A 14,600-nucleotide genomic window follows, 5' to 3' on the forward strand; every position below is an offset into this window, starting at 1 on the left:
CGGTGTCCTTGCGTCTTCCCGCGATTAGTTTAATCCTGGCCGCGCGCAACCCGGCGCGACCGCGAATATATCGCGTTATACCGGTTTGGATACTCGGATGCAGCGCCTGCGGGGGCGTAAAAACATGCGAAATTAAGAGATTACGATCAGCGCGCGGCGTGCACTTTCTCATATGACGGGCTTTTGAATGCGTCCTTACGTATGCCAGATAATATATCTTGAGGAAGGCGTGTGTAATGCCGCGGAGGAGAAATTTGAATCGTAAACCGTTAATTTTTAACCTCCGCGGCTTCAAAGCGACCTCCGAATAACGTCTTCGACAACGCTTTCTTCTTTGAATCAATTCTTCTTTCGAACTCCTACATTTTTATCGGCCTGAGAGTAGATCTCTCGGCAAAAGTGCGAATAAATATATATTAAATCTCAAATTTTTTTAAGTAAAACTCGCAAGGTAATCAAGTTTAATAAAATTTCACAGTTCTCAAGATCGCGCGCGGATAACTGTCGTATAAATGCAAAGTAATTTGAAAAAATTCTTTTTAATATGAGATATTATGCATCTCTTCCGTCTAAAGAGAATAATTATTAAATGAGCGAGCCAATCTGCGCATTGGCCATTCCTTATCACTGTTTGCGCACATTGTTTGGTTTATCACAGTGCGCATCCGAGTGATCGTGGGACCGTAAAAAAATGATTTCTTCCTGTTTCGCGTATTAAAGTGCACGGATACGGCGTCGTAAAGGAAAAAATGGCGAGTGTGGTAGACTTTACGCGTAAACAGGTTTAGTGCCAGCCAGCCCCGGGGTACTCTTGTTTCCTCGAACATAATGTTCGGCGCGCCGCGCCGTGCCTAGGGGAGTTGCATAATAAGTATAGTATTCGAATCACATTTTCCATTCTCATAGAAATTCTTCGGAGCCGCATTAGCCTGGCCGAGCGTTTTCTGCGCGTTTCATTCCAGCTGGGGACATTTTTTTCAGTAATTATTCCACGCGAAAACAGCAATCGAGACCATTTGTCTATTCAAATGAAAATGCAATAACGATATGTTGAATTTATTTCACACGCGTCACACGTGTTCCATAGAAATGATAATATCACGGAAGCCTTATGTTCAGACAGCTGGATTCTTGCAGTACGTTCGCGTCTCGAAAGAATTAAAGTCCATTCTAATCCTTATTGAATATGTCTGTATAGATCGCGAGGAAAAATAAGCCAAATCTAGCAGTAGTAGATTAAATTTTCTTTCGAGGATATATTACATTTAATTGTTAATAAGATTTACAAACATTCGCAAATGTTTATCGGTCCCCATTAATCTCATTCCAATCTATCTATAGCTGTCATCAAGAGGCAACAAATGTTCTTCGTAAATAAAATAGTAAGATGCGCGCGATATTCAAATCTGCAGCAATGTTTATAATATCAATTCGCGTTCTAATTTCGCGAGAGCTGGAATTATTGAGAGCTTCTTTAAGCTCGACTCCGCGATTTTCACGACGGTCACACCGCCCTTCATAAAAGTCGCGATTTTTTTCCGGTAAACGCTCCGATCTATAAATGCAGTACGGCAAAATGCGCGGAGTCTGTGTGTGTGTGTGTGTGCGCGCGCTTGCCGATCGTTTCGCCTACAATGTATTTTTAGTAGCCACGCCAACACGGGACGACTCTCTCGCACACGCGAGCGAGACGGATGCCCGCGCCTTCCAAATTCTTTATTTTGTGCAAACACGTCAAGAGAGGCGCACGCTCTGAAAGTCATACAAATATAAACCATATATACTGCCGGGCCTAACGAAACTCTTTCGGCGAAAACGGCGGACGCGACGAGCGGCGTCTCGTCTGCGCGCCGTCTTTCACGCTCGCGAACCCGAGGCCGCTTTCGACGAGGAAGCCTTGCGCAACGTGATCAGCCCGTAAACCGGAGTTCCCGTGCTATCAAATAAAACCGCATCCTCCGACGCGACGTTTCAGAAATGACGATTCCCTCCGCTCGCCTCGACGCGTTCCTTTTTCACGGTCGGGAACACATCAGGCTTGGATCTCTTAATTTCTGGCAGAGCGACAAGCCGTTTACGTTTGCGAATACGTCGTTCTCACCTGACCAGAGAACTCCGTTTCTTTTTCCTTTTATTTTACGTCACTCTGTCAAGGTTAACCCTTGAATATAGGTCAGTTCAGCGAAATAGACCATTTCTGCGAAACGAGCGTTATTATTTTCAAGACTGAACCGTCAGGTTTCAGGAATTGATTAGTCCATCAGTTTCTACGAGCTTAAAAATAAAATCTTTAACGTTTAGTGAACGAAACGTGTCGATCTTATATCGACTTCGTATTCTCTCGTTCATCTATTTTCCGTCGAAAATATATCTTTTTTTATTTCGCATGCGAGGCGGAAATTTTCCGCCACAAAAGTGCCGTGCGACGCTCACGTATCTACATCAATAGAAGATGGTATATAGAGGATCAATAGAGGATCAATACTCTTTCCGCGCGTCGGTTTCCCGAAATCGCACGGTTCAGATCGGTAGACAGGTAACGAGACCCGGTGCGATCGAGGAGAATGGCGAGACGTCTAGGATTCGACGGCGCGGCGTTCGTATTTCAAGAGCCAACATAAAAGCGATATAGGTCGGCGGCGGCGACGGCTTCGATCCACCCAAGGCCCCAAACGTTATAGGTCCCCGCCGAATCGAGGCGAAGCAAAAAGGAAACGGTCTCACCGGGCTCTCTCTTCTCTCTCTCTCCCTCTCTCTCCCTCTCTCTCCTCGCTAACGGAAAAAAGTATCGTCCGGCCCGATGGGTGCGGTCTCGCCGCCGCTTTAACCGGATGCTAACTGCAACTTGAGAATACTAAACGCCGATGTTGAACGCCGCGCCGATGTTTACGAGAAGTGCACCGCGCGATACTGTCCTATAGTCCCGCAGCAGTTTAGCCTCGCCTCCTCACCGTGATAACCGTCCGCTAGAAAAATATCTCATTAACTGACCGACATCTTTACCGATGCCTCGCGCGTGTGCCATGCTTCTCTCAGCCTTTCGCAATTCGCAGCTGATGCGCGTATATCGGAGTGATCTGGCTTTGATTTTGTTTAGTTTTAAAGCGTAATGAAAGAAGCGACAATAAATGTTACCGGAAAACTTGCCCGACTTTTAATTGATACACTCGGAACAAGAAGTTGTAGTGTTAAGATATAGAACTTTAAGATATGCAAAGTGTACTCGAAGACTTTAAGAAGTCTACTCGAGTTCGTGGAATATCAAAGATTTTTAACTTTCTCAGATTACCGTGTAGAAACAACTGGAAGCTTCAAGCAAGCTAGCGCTATCACTCAGACTTCAGATTAGAGTATTTTTATGGAAATTGTATGTTTTTATTGCGGATCTCTCAAGCTCTCGCGTAAATTCGATCGTATATCAGGAAACATAATTCACTCACTCGAGATATACGCAGGCACGATCGCGATTTTTCGCTGACCCTGTTTATTAGCGCAATCCTAATCGCTCGTACAAAACGCGTAATAGATTTTCCATTTCGCACGCGCATTAAAAACATTATAAATAGCCGAGCGAGAAGATAACGCGTAATTCTTTTCGATCGCGCCGCGCCGGGACGCGTGTGTTGAAATCAATCAATGTTAAGCAGGGTCAATAGTCATGCGGCGGTGGTGCGCGATAAGGCTCAAGATCGGGAATTATCTGCGCGCGGTAAATACATTTAATCCCGATAGCTCGCGATGCATCGTCCTCGTCCGATGCAATTCTCCTCCACGCAGACATTGGAGAGCGGCGTTACACAATGTAAGAGCGAGCTTACGCATGTCGTGCGGTGCGTATTGTCATAAATTGTATTTAATCGCCGCGGCACGAGATTTAATGCAATCGTACTTATAACACGATTATATGTTCCAACGGCAATTAGTTTCTCATTGCTTAATTCATACAGCGGCGGCACTTTCCGTGTCGGGTTTCGATTCGTGTGTAATTACCATATCCACTTGGCCTTTCGTAAGCACATTTACGATATAAAAAAGATCTTGTCGTTTCCATTCATGCATTTAACAAAATTTTAATCCGAATTTTAGCGAAAAATAATTAGTAGTTAAATATGCAAAAATTGAAAAATGATTTCTTGCACTGTAGTAATTCTACTCTTGAACTCGGTAAAATGTAAAAAATAATATAGAAAAATGCTGAATTTTCATTTTAATAAGCGTTGATTTTAATTTGGATTATGTACGATCCATAAGGCTGAATTATAAAACACGTATGTCGATACCGAAGTCGATAAAATTATACGTTTGAATCTTGCACGCCCAGGCATTTAATTCGTCAGGAAATCCATATCATTGAAATTGATATCAATAATACCGAGACATCCTGCGTATGATGCAACATCGGTGAAGTATAGCGAAACCGCAGAACGTGACGAATGCGGAGGTTAAAAACCTCGGCGGTGTCCATGAAACGGATAGAAAAGGCGATGCGCCGTGATTTCGACAACGCGAATGACGCAGATGATTTCGCGCGTTCGCACGCGAAAGTACATGCACCTCGATTTTCCACGAAAGCGATTTGGCGCGGGACGAACGGGTTATCGTCATTTCGACATCGACGAATATGTCTGACTTTGATTAATCCGTTATTCCCGAGCCCGCGACAGAACCCGGTGTCGCGATAACGCTCGTCGATAATACCATCGTTCGATCGGGCATTTGCATCGTATCTTTATGTATGCTATATATCATGAAACGCATCGAGCGGGAAAGAGCTGGATTATTGGCTGGGTGAAAAGAGTTGAACGTACAAATTGAGCGATGTCGAGAAACTGGCCATAAAGGTCCTATATAAAAACTGGCTACCTGACTATTTCGTTCGAATTATCAAGTTTTAATAAAAAATACATCGTAAAATATATAAAATAATTACCGTGTGTGTTGACGGGAACACATCTGTGAAGGACAGTCACGCGAAGAAATAATTCCAATAATTATTTTCGAACGTTGTATAATGATGATAAACGAGTTTTTTGTTAAATATCTATTTTTTGCATTGGTTTTCTCGCATAGCGAACATGATATACGATTTCAAGAAATCCGACATTAGTGTAGACACAACAATGTATAATTATGTGTCGTCTGTTGAACCCCTACGGCTAACCAGTCCGTTAAAAATTTATTCAGACCAGCAGGAATTTGTGAAAATGACATATGGTCCACAGTAGCTATCAAAGTCCCAATAAGGTACGGTCGTCTCTCGTCACCTGTCACCCTCTCCCCATCTATTCGACCCAAGGTCGAGAAAAACTCTGTAGGGGTGATGCCTTCAAAAATTCTTTTTTCGAAAAATACGTTAAGTCGCGAAGTAAATTTCCACGCCTTATAAAAGCAGCCATACACCTAGCTGAGCTATATAGGTACCTGCGTTTCTCCGGTGTCCTACCTGGATCTTTAAACGTCTATTCCTTTTCGCCAATGAGAATTCAGCCTTCGAGAGATTCAGCCAGCCGGATTTAACAAATCCGTAACAATAATGCAGCGATGCCAGATACGCGTTGTAGCAAAAGACCAATACAATACAGGGATGCAGCTTGGGTCGAAGAAAATTTTTCAACGAAGAAGTAAGATACACGATCGTCTGCCAAAATATTCTCCTCAAAATGGCGCAGAGCGATGTTTTCCATATTGGAAATGGTACTCGATATTGTCCATACTGCTTAATGAATTTTGTTTTATATCGATTCTGCCAATCTTTGATATGTATTTTAATGTGTTATTTTGCTATTCCGTGTCAAAAAGAATTCATCTAAAAATATGGATTTTTATCAGAATTGTATAAAAATATTTGACTAAATTTGAAAGACTCAACGTGAAGTGCGCGTAATCCTAGGGTTAACATTCTTTTAATAATGATATCCGCCTGTTTCGTGTTGTGCCTTTTAAGGATTTAAAGAAAAAAGATGTTCTTCTCCACGTGCGATGGGATCGTCAATGGAATTGTGTCAACCGAGTAAGCGTTCCATCGCTTCCGTGCCGGTCCCGACGGCTCCGAGTTAATTTTCAAGAAGACACGCTTGACGACCCAGCTAGAGAGGCGGTCGGGACCGGCACCGACATAGGTCACCAACGAAAACGTATAAGGGGCCAAATGCTAATTCGGCGCGGGCTGATTGCGAGACGAAGCTGGGTTGCCATGCGAAGCGAGCCATTAACATGTAATTGCTTTCCACGAATCCACCTACTCGCGTCCAGTTGCTTTTGATAAAGCTAATTGCGGGTTTGCCCACGCTAATGTCTATTCACGAATATCCTACGAAGTAGGTAGGTAATGATACCCGCCGGTAGGAATAATGCAGGTACTTCTCTCGCGAAAAAAAAGATGTAAGTAGAAAAAGAGAAAAGACGGAGGAATGACGAATCTTGTTAGAGCGCGGCTGAAAAAACGAGAGATTTTTGCGAGGAGGTATAACAGCGCGACGACGAATCTCGAGAAGATGTAAACGCAACATTAAAGTACCTTGACATAATTACATGAAAAAGCAGTTTGTTGCGAACTTTGTGAAGAATATTTACTTCGAGGCTATTTTGAAATTAAAAAAAGTTGCACGGTTGTGTATTAAAAATGTTATAGTTTCTTTCAAAATTTCAATTTGCAGTTAAATTTAATTTTGCCGTTTGCTATAACACTATAAAGTTATAATTCTATTTTATACGAGACAAAATTTTGTGTACACGAAATTTTATTTCTACTGGTAGCCAGCTTCTTTCGATGCTTAAATTATTCGACGTTTCTCGTTCCGTCATTCTCATATTGCAGGTGCGATTTATCCCCGAGATCCGTGCGCTCGCGACGCAAGAAATTTCCCACTGTCTTCTCCTAGCAAATTCATAAATCGCATCTAATCATACCGCGCTCGGACGCAGTTATCGCTGATGTCTCGCGCGCTACCACGACAGCGGCGGGGAAGAGGCGAGCGGCGAAGGCACGCCGATTCTGAGAATTAATGCCCGGCTAAAGAAACGCTTGAGAGATACAGCGTCAATTAAGATAACGGTACCCCGATACGAGCGAATAGTAGAGAAAAGAAAGCTCGGACGAATATGTATCTGACCCTTACCGCGCCGAGGAGCGGAGTACTGCGCGCGGTGCCACTAATTAGACGCGGGTTATAAGCGATTTTTACGCGACCCCTGCCGTCACTTGCACACGCTGTATATCGAATTACCTTGCCGAGGGTTGCTAAGCAGTGTCATTTATACCCGAAGACTTCATGCTCGTTCCTCGGGCTTCAAGCTTTAAGTTTAAACCCCGACTCGACAAAATTTCTCGATAAAATGGTAGTATTTCTCTCTTTGCCGACAGATTCGTTTGCGTATTGTTTATTCAACGGACGCGGGAAATTAAGACGCAATTTTGTAAATAACATTTATCGTAATTTAAAAGAAAACGTGTATTCTTTAAAATTATATTTTCTTATTCTGTAAGTAGCAGTGTGTAACACACGCGATAAATATAAAGATAAGTATTTTGCCTCGCATCGATAATGATGCAATATTGCCGAGATACCTCTCGCACATTTTCGAAAGAGAAAACGAAACAAAGGAGCAAATGCCCGTCGATTGCGATTAGCCTTTGATTTCCGCGCATTGACGCACGGTACAAACCGTGATAAACGACAAACGCATGATAAAAGCATGCATTTGATTGATGGAAACAATCGTTTGGGTAACTCCGATTCGAGGGAGCACCGCACCGCCTGAATCGAGAGATCGAAATCAAAATTGTCGAATCATCGTTGCGTATACGATAAGAATGCAATTGTATTATTCCTCTCTCCCCTTTCCCCGTCCGGAAATTCTCTGGCAAATAGTCATACGCGCAAGTGTATCTACCTAATATCAATCAGTCGCAGACAAGCGGTTGCGATTGCACTTTTCTGACGCATCGAGAGCCAATTCGAGAGGATTTGAGCAAAAGAAAAGAAAAGTGTCGCGATTATCTCGCGCGATATCCCTCTCCTTTCCCGAAAAGGCAGGGACCGCGCGCCGAGTGCGCGAGTGTGGCTGTGGCAAAGTCCACCGATCGAAAAGCATTGCGAAACGATCGTCCTGTCGCTCGTTGGTCATATACTACGTACGGAACCGGCGGAACACCCGCGTCGCATTTCAGCGCTCTGAGTCAGGGGAGTCAGGCTATCGCCGGTCGCGCAAATCTCTTGCGCAACTCGCGTATAGCTATCTGTATATATGCCCTAACGAATACCGGCCGAATGCCGCTTTACTTGCGCCGCGTCGTTAACGGGGTACGCGATATACGGGATACGCCAAACGAGACGAATCGCGTAATGCGGAGCGGCAATCCTCCGAGATCGGTGATCCCTGTTACTCCTTGCTCCTCGTCGTCTTGCGAGACTAGAATTTGCGGAATAAAATGCCGCGGAAAGGGAAGGGTAAAGCGGAAGGCATTAAAACGTAAATTTGGATAGAATCATAATTACAGCAGACTCTTATGTCTATTTATACCAGTTAAATTAATTTTGATCTTGGTTTAATTTACTCCTTTTATCTTTTTCTAATTTTTAGAACTAGAAAAAGATGAAGAGTTAAACCAAGATTAAAATTAACCTGCATCGGTAGAAATGGGCAAAGGAACAGGAAAAGCGTAACGCGTATAAAAATAAATAAAGATTAATATATGAAATTTGGAAAAATGTTAATATCGAGGGATACGTGAAGAATACGCTGTGATATCGAAAAGTTAAAAGGATATTCCGTGCAGCATCCGAGATAAAAGTGACGGAGCCCGAAGAAAAAGAAATAATTGAAGGATTTGGCCAAGTTTACGGAGTTAATTACAGTGACAGCTACGTATACGGGTGAAATCGACTAGAGGCAATTATCCGCAGCTGTCGTGGCGGAAGTCGCAGGAGCGCTTCTCGTCGGAATGGCAAACGGCTGCGCGTTGTTTCTCCCGATACGTCGAGAGCCGAGTCCTACGTGATTCGCCGGAGGCGATCGCGCGGCGCGAGCGAGCGCGTAACTTCGCCGATGCCTAAGCGAATTGCGTCACGCGTACACTCGGCTCGAAGCCGAGCCGAGCGGAGCAGACTGGACGACGCCGGTCTCGCACGAGTGATCGCCGCCGCTAACGCCCGCGAATATATACGCCACATATACGACGAGTAATCGCGATAAGCCGCTTGCGCGTCGCGATCTCGATTAATCGGCCGGCGTGACGATGTGAGAATCGTCACGACACTGGGGAGTCTCTTCGAGACTCGCAGGCAGCCGGAGAGAGACCTTCGGTTCTCTCCCGTTACCCGGAGTAACGGGGAGGACGGTACTGTAAAAAAACCCTCGTATAACTCCTACCATTAACTCAATGCGTTTATAGGCAGCAGCGAAGGACCGTATTACTCTAAATCCATATAGGTATACCCGAACATTCCAAATTAACGTAAGCACCAAATGTAATTCAAAAACTTGCTCGTCTGTTTTTATGACGACTCTCGGGAAGAATTAAGGGATTTTAAAAGAATCTTCTAAAGACCTAGGGGCTATTACGTTACTTCCGGTACGCAGTCGCGGTCGTTTCATTTTTATCTTAGGAATTTAATTTAAGATAACTGAAAGATTGAGAGGATATTTGCGGGTAATATAACGATGTGTATTTGCTTTTCTTATAATTTTTTAAAATGATATTAGCAAAATCTCTTAGTTAGAATCCAAGAAGACAGATATTTTAGATTTATTCTAAAAATTCTTGTTTTCATAGCCTAAAATGGCATTCCGTAGTATTCTATGTTTGCTAACCGATACGTATGGGACAACGACCTCGTACGAAATCTTCTGTCACAGTAATCTTTTCGAGGGCGTCGCCCCTCGAAAATAAGCTCGTTTAACTACCAAATTAAATTAATAGACAAGAGAACGCGCGCGGGCCGCGCACGGTCGGTCGGACAGACAACGGTTATCATTATCCGTCGTACTCGAGATAATGCTAGTTTTCTTTGGGCGACGCCGCGCAGACTATCGACAGATAATTGCATAATGTGGGAGCGTATCCGTTGCTCTCTCTTACTTCGTTGCCGCGCATAAGTATATATGTACGAGAACCGCGACGCCGCCCGCCGCGCCGCGCGTATTCCCGGGTGTGTTGTGGGTGGGCATGGGTGTCCTTGGCCTTGAGCATATCGGCCCTCATGCGACCGGGACGCTCGTCGACGACGGTAACGACGAGTAGCAACCGGTACCGAGAAAATGCGGGCCGCGACGCACCGCCACCGCACCGGTCGTCCGTGACGTTCGCCGATCTTTCCTTCTGCTCTCGCCCTCCTGGCCTCCTACCACCGTCTTCCTCGTACCTACCGCTCTTTCGCGCTCGTGCGAAACTCCCCGCTTTTCTTCGATGCTTCTACCGACAAATCGTATTCCGTTTCGTAAGCTATGTTTCCTCACTGGTTGCTAAATGTTTGAAAATAATTCAATATATGTCAATTTGTGGCGACATTTTGTCCATACTGAAGCAACATATTCAGAAACACTTGGGATTTGTTCCTATTCCTGTTTTCCAATTTGTATATTTGAATGTCCATATTGAAGAAACATTTATTCCTGTTTTACTTGATGACGCGTTTTTCTTTTATTTTTATCGCTTCGAATGAAGACACGCAACAAGCGACAACTTCAGTCGCTGCCAATAGAAACTTTCGACAACAACCAACATTTTTTTAAGAAACATGGAACATCAACAAAAAATTGCTCGTTGCTCCAACGAGGTTGCTTCACAGTCGTTTGTCGCGTCTAATCTTTTCAACTGGCCCCACTTCTATCGGATGGCGCTAAAGCGCCGGTTTTTCCTTCCCTTAAAAGCCTTCTTATCAGGTATCAGCGATATTGCGTTGTTTTTTGTCAGGTCTTATTATCGGTCGTTGCAGCGCTAGGAGCATTACAAACACAGGATTGGTTTCTTTAAGTTCTTTTTTTAGTTTATAATAGCGTAAGTCTTATAATATAGCTGTTTACGACGTCAAACAGCAACCTACGGTAAAACAAAAACTGCTTGGATGAACAAAACTCATGATAACCTACGCTCCAACTAATATCAAGCGCATTGAACAAATTATATATTGATACAGCAATAAATATCTCCAATACACTCCAATACGCAACGAACATAATTACGAAATCGACAAAACATTATCACCTCGAGTAATTTGTCGAATGAGTCTGATATTTGCTTCAACATGGTTTGTTTCTTCAAAGTGAACGGATTTATTCATTCAGATAGTTTCTTTTTTACTTACAAGGTTTCAAAGAGAGCTTAATCTATTTTAGAAGAGCCTCAGCCTGATTTATTAATTACGTTATAAAAAACGGTTTTTTTCTCGGATATAAAATATACTGATCGAGCATTCGTGATTATCTAGAAAATAATAATGGAAGATATAATAATCCCGGATCGGGAACGTTAAACTGAATTATCGCTGGGTACCCTTCGTATATAGAAAAACGCGCAGGTATGCCGAAAGAGCGATGGAAGTGGGCGTTTGCGTCGGTCCGAGCATCTGCCGAAAAATATGCGAAAACATCAGCTGTTCGAGCTGTACGACGTGAGCGTCTGGTTTTGGTCGACCGAGCGGATTGGCGCCCTGCGGAAGGCAGGATCGACCCTCACGGACAGAAAAGGGCCGACCGGTTGTGCTCCGCATACAGACACGGACACTCCAGTTGGCGCCCGACTTACTTGACGCGACTCCCGAACCCGACTTCGTAGAACTTGTAATATTAGATGATGACTGCGCGCGGAAAAATACAAATTCATGCTTCACGTGGATAGAAAATAATTTTAAATTTCAATTTCAATCGCGAGATACCGCGGAAAAAATTATATAACGATGTAAAATTGAAATTTACAATATGGCTAAAATTTTCAATACTGTTAATCGATGTCTGAAGAAAGAGAAAGAGAGATTGACAGAATCAGGATGTGTAAGAGATGGAAATTTTCCAAATTCGCATATAGTTGAAAAGATTTTTAAAAATGTAGCATTTTCTTGGAAGATTTAGATATAGCTAAATTTGATTTAGATATAGCCAACATGATGATGTGGTAGGTAGCTCTCATTATGGACCGAGTATAATGTTCAAAATTATATTACATGCATAATTCGATTACGTTATACGAGTTCTTCATCTAGTAATTGAAGGAACATACTCCAGTACTCTTTGGACAAGATTATACGTACGTAATGATACATAATTGAATCGCTTCCGACGCGCGATGCCTCAAACGCGCTGTTATCAGAACCAGAAATTTCGGTAGCGGGAAGATGTGTTGTTTTCTCAAACTGGGTTATCGATATAACGCGCCACCTCCAGCGCGGGCGACCGTCCGCGCTTCGCTGATAGCGAATTGATTCCCTATCTTACGGGCACGCGTACACGGTCATTTAATCGCTCCGAGTCTCTCCGGGGCACATGTGTGTCGGTGGCACCATTTAGCGCAACGCGCGATTAGATACGGCAATCGCATCTGACAGCGCGGCGCACACCGAGAACGAGAGCCGCTCGCGCTTCGTCACTCGCTCTCTTCGTTATTCGGCAGAAAAAAAAAACCCCCCGTCGGTTTATCGCCGGTGCAGCGATGACGGCAGCTGCGTTCCATTAAACGACGTCCCGCAACAAATAAATAAAGACTCGATGATAAGCGGTTTCTACGTATCGCCCGGTTTCGTTCTTGCCTTCGTTGCGTCACGCCGTCGATGCGTCTCTTCTAATCGGAGCTTCTTTCTGCGCGAGATAGCGATACTGATCCTCTCGCGATGGACAAGTCAAGCGGCCGTGTTCGAGTCGCCCATCGGCAGGATGTGGGCTCGTACTTTAAAAGAACCCACTTCCTCCGAACAGCGACACACGAGACGGATTGGTTCCATACGTCTTCTTTCCTTTCTTCAAGCCGCCGCATCGTGCTCGGGCTCTCTCATCCCGAATTGGATATCTCCAAGTTTCCACAGTTATAAACAGATGCGTTGTCAAACGTTAGATTGATCTAGAGTTATCTTGTTATCTCTCAAAATCACGCCGAATCTCTCGTGGAAATGAGTCCGAAAGACGTCAAGTCGCGCGCTCGAGAAAAATGGAAGGCTTATTTAAATGCGCGATGGTATTTAAATCTTATTTAAATAATTTATATGTTTAAATATTATATAGATTTTATATATAATTAACATATTTAAATAAAATTAAAATAGTTAATTTGATATTTAAATTTTGATTACGTATCATTGATAATATAATGGAAGGAGTCATTATAAACAGAAATCCAAATACTATCGCATTTAAACTTAATAAATTAGTCTTCATTTTTCTCCAACGCCTTTTTATACATATATGTTTAAAATTATGAGTAAAATATTTCCGTACAGTATATAATTGTATCTAATAAAAATAAAATTACTGCGAGAGATACGAAGTACACTTTTCGACTTATTGTGCGGCGTTTTACGAACCAAAGAGTCCCGTTACGATGTCCGACTAATTTCATAAACGTGCGTGTGCACGATTTTATGAGTCAACGCTTTCGAGCGGCGGTTAATCGAAAGCGGAAGTCACAGGCACGATTGCATGTCGCTCGCTGGAGCAGCCAGAGCGTCAACATTGCTTTCTCGCTCGCTCTGTTTAACAGAGTATGAAATAATTATACGCTACGAAAATCTGATCATGATACGTCGTTTCCCCCGACGCTACGGTCACGAACGACGCGATTGCAACGTTTATAATATTTTACGGCTACGCAATATTGTTAATAGCAGCTTTACTTTCACTTGAAGCAAAGGCGAAACTCGCAGAACACATCTTTGCTATATTAACGTAGAAATTAGGTGTAACGAACGTCACGCGGTGAATCCGAAAGTGAATTCGGCAATTAATAGCGGGTCGCGCAAAAGACACCCCGTCAAGGGTTACGGAAGGCGTCGGAAGGGCTCGTGCATTAATAATTTCGCGACGCGGCCGAGCGTGACCGGCGCGGCGCGGTTCACAGCGCGTTCGATTTAAAGTTTAAAGCGCCCAGAGGCACGTACGCGCAGCGTGCACCCATGCAGGAGTAAACTTTTTTACAAAAACCGTTTGCCACCCCGGGGTTGCGAGCGGGGCGGTCCTTTAAAGGGCCGGCAAGGTCGTCGCACCTGAGCTTCAGAACTCCTCCGTGTGAGAACGGTATGAAAGACGATCCAATATTGGGGGAGAACGGGCGCGCGAGGAGGCTCTTCGAAAGAGGTGTGCGCGTGAACGCGCACGCAAACACACACACACACACACGTGTCCAAAGGTGTTTACGCAACGCGTGTACACGCCGCGCCGGCATTCGCGAACGCACGCCGCCGGGACGCCGGCTATACGTGCGTGGCGCACGAAAGCGCCAGGAAAAAGGAAGGATGTGGTTAAGAAGAGAAGACGACGGGCGAGAGAGCAGGTGACGCCGCTCGGTCGTCCAGCCATCGTCGATATTACACAAGGTACGATGGGAAATTAGCACACCACACATTAACCGTTTCCGCCGTGCATGGACTTTCGATTGGCGCCGCGCCGCTCGGAAG

This window comes from Temnothorax americanus, unplaced genomic scaffold (genome assembly GCF_048541705.1).
Source record: "Temnothorax americanus isolate GAGA-0224 unplaced genomic scaffold, ASM4854170v1 Scaffold26, whole genome shotgun sequence".
Taxonomy (NCBI): Eukaryota; Metazoa; Arthropoda; class Insecta; order Hymenoptera; family Formicidae; genus Temnothorax; species Temnothorax americanus.